This window comes from Lepisosteus oculatus, chromosome 14 (genome assembly GCF_040954835.1).
Source record: "Lepisosteus oculatus isolate fLepOcu1 chromosome 14, fLepOcu1.hap2, whole genome shotgun sequence".
Taxonomy (NCBI): domain Eukaryota; kingdom Metazoa; phylum Chordata; class Actinopteri; order Semionotiformes; family Lepisosteidae; genus Lepisosteus; species Lepisosteus oculatus.
The window spans coordinates 19,225,943-19,232,510 of NC_090709.1; the positions used below are offsets into that span (position 1 = coordinate 19,225,943).

The window sequence follows — 6,568 nt, forward strand, 5'->3', positions numbered from 1 at the left end:
GTCGCTGCAAATTATCACCAAGCTATTTTATGTGTCTGACCACCTCTTTGCTACTTTGCAGCGAGCACAAATCTTTCTGTTTCTTCATCGCTATTTTACTGTCTCTTTCCCCTATGTGGAGACGGATCCACAGCCGAAACTTTAGGTCAGTTCCTGTTACTCTGTCTGATTGAAAGAGCTGTATTAAAGGCACTCCCATCTCTGCAGGAAAGTTATTGCTGCTCTTAACACAATATACTGCAGCCAAATATAGCGATACTGTCACTGCCTGTGGGCCACGTGTTCCTGCTGTCAGTCTATTATGTCATGTTCATCCACACCCAGAAGCATTACTGCTGTAGCACAAGAGTTATATAGGCGCAGTCCATAGAGCAAGAATCTCTTAATCTCAGAACTGTGGGTTCAGCCCCCACATTGGGTCCCTCTGTGTCAATTTGATCCCCCCCCAATCCTCCTAGCATGACCTGATGGCGTAACAGTGATACCCAGTACCCAGCGTAATTCAGCTTTCTTTCCATTTGATTCAGATTTTGATCTGAAATCATCGGCCGAACAAGAGTTTGTCTAAATCGAGGGAGATCTGCTCACAAGCAAGTATTAAACACTTCAGCATTTTCTGTTCGAATACCACACTTTGTCAAAACACTGCCGCTTCTTAAGCTAATAAGTAACGGTTTTTGAGCACGCATTGTATTGTTAATGCTTATATTAAAAAAACATAAATTCACATAGTGGAATTTGGACTGAACAAAGTAGTCCAGCCCTTTTACAACATTACATACCCACTGATTAAAGCTTAAAACTACAGCAGCAGGAGTAACAATAATGGCAACAACATGTTTGGAGTTCGGCATTTCATTTATTCTGCGGAAACATCGTATCGGAATGAACTGCCCGAGATAAAAGAGTTATTGCGGCTTCAGATCGTTTTTACAGAGCATTGCGTTGTTCTGTTCATGCTGACTACACGCTTTAGATTTGTCATTTACTGCAGGCGTTGCTTTTCCAGGTTTTTCTGAAATTCCTCGCATTTGAGCCAGCACTAAAACATTTCATTCCCGTCGCTGAATACATCGTGGAAACGGTATTTGCAACGGAATGCTGTCACACATGAAACCTTTTTGTTATTCGGTTCTGAAGTTTGAAAATGAAAATAAAACGGGGGTCAGTTCATAGACTTGAAAGAAGTCCAAGCAGCATAAAAACCCGTGAATTCTCACAAATTGCATTGTGCTGCACCTTTCTTCTGCTGCTGTTATAAATAAGCCTTAAACATTTGAATGCATACCTTACTGCTGCTAATCACATTCACGTGTTTACAAAGCTTTTTTCTGTCCGTTATGTTTTTGCTAAGCAGTTTCTCCGTTTTCCTCGTACTGTGATTGTCAGCGAGCACAACAAGACTGAAACAGTGTAAAGGCAGGTAAAAAAGACAGGGTAAAACGCCTGATTGTCGGGAGTGGGATTTGAACCCGTGCCTCTATTTGGAGATCGAAACACAAATCTTAAAAGACACGAAGCTGTGAATTTACTGTTTTAAACCGCTTGACTATCCTGAAAAAATGAGTACTGATTGCACCAGTCGCATCCGATTTTCCGTAACTTTAGAACGATTGATACGACTGGACGAACACAATTTACCGGGGTAAAGTTAGCTTGAAGTTCGAAAACGATTTTGGCACGCCTGTAGCGCTTTCACGAAATCTCTTAGAGTTACAAAAACACTTGCTTTGTGTATAAAATACATTGTGGATGATTTCTCAGCCTTTACTTTTTCGGTTTTATGACATTTTTTTGACCAAGCACGAATATTCTTTTGTCCATATCTCCGCAATGGAAGCACAGAACGCCTTCAAACCAAAAGCATTTTAAAGACCACGACTTGTGGATATTTCCACAGCCTTTACATCAAACTATCAGTGAGCTAATTATCTTTTTTTAAACCTCTGGTTTTTCATCGATGCGTAATTACGCACGAACTGGAACCCGGGGGACCGCTGTGTGCACACGTTCACAACGCGAGAAATACTGTTCAGAATACTGTTCACTGACAGAGAGTGATCTCATTATGTGTGTTTGGATTTTAACAACTATTTTTATTGTTTGCTTACCTGAATGAAAACAGGGCGTAAAGGAAGGGTTTCAGAAATCAAACAAAGCTTTATTCCCGTGCTTCCAGTCTGGGTAATGGGAGACTGCGCTGTTCTGCTTCCTATGGTCATATACGGGTTTTTCGCACGAAGCCGTATTGAACAGTATTTCTCGTGTTGTGAACGTGTGCACACAGCGGTCCCCCGGGTTCCAGTTCTTGCGTAATTATGCATCGATGAAAAACCGGAGGTTTAAAAAAAGATAATTAGCTCACTGACACTTTGATGTAGAGGCTGTGGAAATATCCACATGTTGTGGTCTTTAAAATGCATTTGGTTTGAAGGCGTTCTGTGCTTCCATTGCGAAGATATGGACAAAAGAATATTCGTGCTTGGTCAACAAAATGTCATAAAAATGAAAAAGTAAAGGCTGAGAAAGCATTCACAATGTATTTTATACACAAAGCAAGTATTCTCGCGATTCTAAGAGGTTTCGTGTAAACGCTACAGGCGTGCCAAAATCGTTTTCGAACTTCAAGCTAACTTTACCCCGGTCTTCTCGGAATCATCTGTCCGGTTTCGGAAAACTTCCGAAACTTCGTGCACGATCGATTTAAGCACAATCTCCATGAAAGAGTACGCCTCAGTTTCCAGATTAAGCAACAAATTCTCCATTTTTTTCAGAGTTGATCTGAAAAACAAAAAAAATTCCTGCAGCTGCAGTGGCTGTAAACACGTGGGTTTGAACACAGAAAGTGAAACGTGGTCAAACAGAGGATTTCCGGGTTATCAGATGAACTTCCTTAGTGACCGTTGCTATGAACCACAAAAATATTAGTCGAATAATAATAATCTGAAAAAAAATAGTCCAGAATAGATGTTTGCGTTATATTATAGTGTAACGTATACGGCCGACATTTTTTTATTATTTTTATTAAATGTGTAAATAATTAACAAATACAACTACAGGAGCAGAAATGGATAAAAGAAATAAAAACACGAACGTTTAAATAATATTTCAACTCAATCTGAAAAGTACTAAAAAGGGGAGTATTACTGGACCATTTTGATTTTATGAATGTAAAATTTACTAAGAATGACTAATAAATTTGCTATAAATAAATGCTTTTTTAAAAAAGGTATCTTACACCGTACAATATCAAAGTCCTTAAACCTAAAAAAAACACCTTTAAATGCCTACAAACAAAATTCTGCAAGTCCGTCCAAAACAACTTCACAAACACACACCTTACAACTAAATGTACCAAAGGTTCCCTTTCAGCTCGACAAAAAATGCACAAATCATCCTGCTCATGCTTAAATAAGTACTTTAGAGAGTACTTATTTAACTGGATAAAACCTATGAACAATTTTAAATAATATCTTTTTAACTTTATTTGTAATACAATATCCAACAGGAGTTGTCCAAACTAACTTCCAATTTATATTTTCAAATGGTGCAATCCAAAAAGATCAACTTGACGCACATGCCTTTCCTGTATAAAGTAAAAATCATCTCTCATTTTTTTACAAAACAAATCGCTTTTCTTTTTGCAACATTTCGAATACCGTTAATTTCATAGAAACATCTATCTCAATTTCTTATTTATTCCGCACGTCTGCAGTCACTGTTTACATGTCTGCATTGTTTACTTGTACGTTGTCTACTGTTTGTACAGTATATTGTCTTGATGCACTGTCTGTACTTTGTGTAAAGTATCTATATCTAGATATCTAGATATATCTATATCTATGCTCTCGCAGTCTCCTTCCTCACCGCTCCTGCTCGCTTGACACTCAGTCTCTATGCCTGGGCTCGTTGAATCTCTGTCCAAGTCTTTTGGATCTTAATGACTATATGACCAAAAAATAATTTCAGGTTTACAAATTTGACACCTACTCAATTCAGAGTGCACATGTTTCTTGTTACAGAGGGGAAAAAATGCACATGAAATTTCTCATGCTCACCTATAAGGCTCTGCATGGCTTGGCACCTCATTACCTGTCTGAACTATTATCGCCCTACTCCCCACCTCGCAACCTTCTCTCTTCTAATTCTGCTCTCCTAACTGTTCCCCAAGCCCCTCTACACTCTGTGGGTGACAGGGCTTTCTCCTGTTATGCCCCAAGCCCTGGAACTCTCTCCCCAAGGATATCACAGAGTCACCTTCTCTAAACTACTTCAAATCCAGACTCAAAACCCTCTTCTTTAGAAAAGCCTTTACTGAACTGGTTCCATTCTTCACCCCTCTGCTTTTCTTAGTACCACCATCCACGGTCTCCTCTATATATTGTAATTGTGTTTTATCTTGTGTATTTTTATTTATTGTTGTTGTCATTCTGTAAAGAGCTTTGAGAAGCCACCTTTTAAGGCGCTATACCCGTGTACCCCATGTATTAAGAAGACCCCCCTATTCCAGTATATTACCTGTAGTGTTATATTAAAAAAAATCATAAAAAAAGAAAGAACACTTTCACAACCCAAAGCAAGGTTGTATAAGGTGAGGGGAGCTGTATGGTGTGTAAAACACTTGGTTGCAGCATTGTGAATGTTGTGCTTCAAATGCTATTGCGTGTCTAATAGGTGCCGTATTGAAAAAATCATAACAAAAACTGAAAGAGGTTTCACAACCCAAAGCAAGGCTGGGAAAGGTCAGAGGACCTGCTTAGTGTGTAAAACACTTACTTGCAGCATTGTGGGTGCTGTGGTTTAAATGCTATTGGCTTGTGAACAGCATCCCCCTATCCTAGTGCACAGTGCCACATTCAATAAAACCATGAGAAAAAGAGATTCACAACCCAAAGCTCTGCCAGTCTTCTGTGTAAACAATCATGGACATCACGATTTGCACATCATGGGTGCTGTTTTTAAAAAGCTGTTGAGTAAAGAATAGGAATTTTCCTGCAGAATGAAAACAGGAAATAAAGAAAGGGTTTCAGAAATAAAACAAAGCTTTATTCCCGTGCTGACAGTCTGGGTAATTGGAAACTGCTGTTCTGCTTCCTATGGTCATATATGGGTTTTTCGCATGAAACTCTATTGAGCAGTATTTCTGCGTTGTGAATGTATGTATGTATACAGCGGTCCCCCAGTGTTCCAATCAAAACCCCGACTGTCAGAAAAGGATAATTAGCTCACTGATATGTTTATGGAGGGGTTGTGAAAATTTTCAAAGTCGTGGTCTTTAAAATGCATTTGGTTTGAAGGCGTTCTGTGTTATATAATATGTGATATGGACACAAGAATATTCGTGCGTGGGATAAAAAGACAAACTGAAGGCTGTGAGAATATTCACAATGTACTTTATACACAGAGCAGTTGTATATACAAAGCAATTGTTTCATAAAAACGCTACAGGCGTGCCAAAATCGTTTTCGAACTTCAAGCTAACTTTACCCAAAAGTGATGAAAACACAGACATTCAATGAAAACGAATTTGATTCACTCAAGGCTCCGCTCTTTTGTTGTGATGTCATTTTAATTAATGTTAGCTGTGATTAGGTGTCGTTTTTGTCTCTTTTAACTTAAGAGTTAAAGAGTTTAAGAGTCTGCTCCTTTCTTCCTGGTATAGAAATAACATGTTCCATGTTTACAACCACCACTATACATTATTTGTTCAGCTCTAACGCCTGTCTGCGTTGACAAGGCATCTCAAAATGACATATTAAATAAGAACACGATCCTTCCGGTTACCATTCCTGTGGTTGGAGCGTTGTTTCGCCCTTTTTCGTTCTTCTACAATATTTACAGACAGGGCTTTATCACTGGAGTTGTACAGAAGAAGTGTGCATCGGTCCATGAAAATCATCAGTACTGCTGTTGTTCTATGCGTAGTTTAACCGAGAGCACTTAAAAGATGCAAAAAGCTTTCAAAGAAAACAGAATTGAAACACAGTAGAGTAAGGAGGTAAAAAAGCACTCCCCCGTCGAGGAATTAACCACCGTCGCCCGTGTGACTGGATATAAAAATAACTGATTCGTTTTTGCCCAGTCTCTGGAAGCTTCAATGCAATTATTTTTTCTTCCTTATTTCTTCATTCCCATGAATTTACTCTGTAGTAGAGGAAACACGAAAGTGGGAAATTGCAGGCATTCTCCATGAGCACACACCGCTGGGGATGTAGCTCAGTGGTAGAGCGCATGCTTCGCATGTATGAGGTCCCGGGTTCAATCCCTGGCATCTCCACGTGTTTTATATTATTGTGCTCACATCGCAATCTTCTGTTGAGTGAGAACTCTTTGTCGGTGTTCATAGAGAGACAGGTTTACACAATTAAGTTCAGTCACACACGAAGTGCTACAGTGTTGCTCTGCTGTTTTAGATGTACCTCCAAAGCATTTAGTTCTGTTAACTACAACAAATGATTTGAACAAATTTAACGTCATATTCAGGAAATCCAGAGAACGTCTCCACACTTGTCGTGGCTGTTGAAGAAATCACCTGTTAAATCTCACCTTGGATTTCTTGAGAGATCAT

General features: G+C 39.1%; 1 non-coding gene across 1 annotated transcript; it reads left to right on the forward strand.

Annotated features, from left to right (window-relative positions):
- Positions 1 to 6,205: 6,205 nt before the first annotated feature.
- On the forward strand, positions 6,206 to 6,277 carry trnaa-cgc (transfer RNA alanine (anticodon CGC)). The gene has a single exon. It is a non-coding gene; the product is annotated as a tRNA-Ala (tRNA).
- The last annotated feature ends 291 nt before the right edge of the window (positions 6,278 to 6,568 follow it).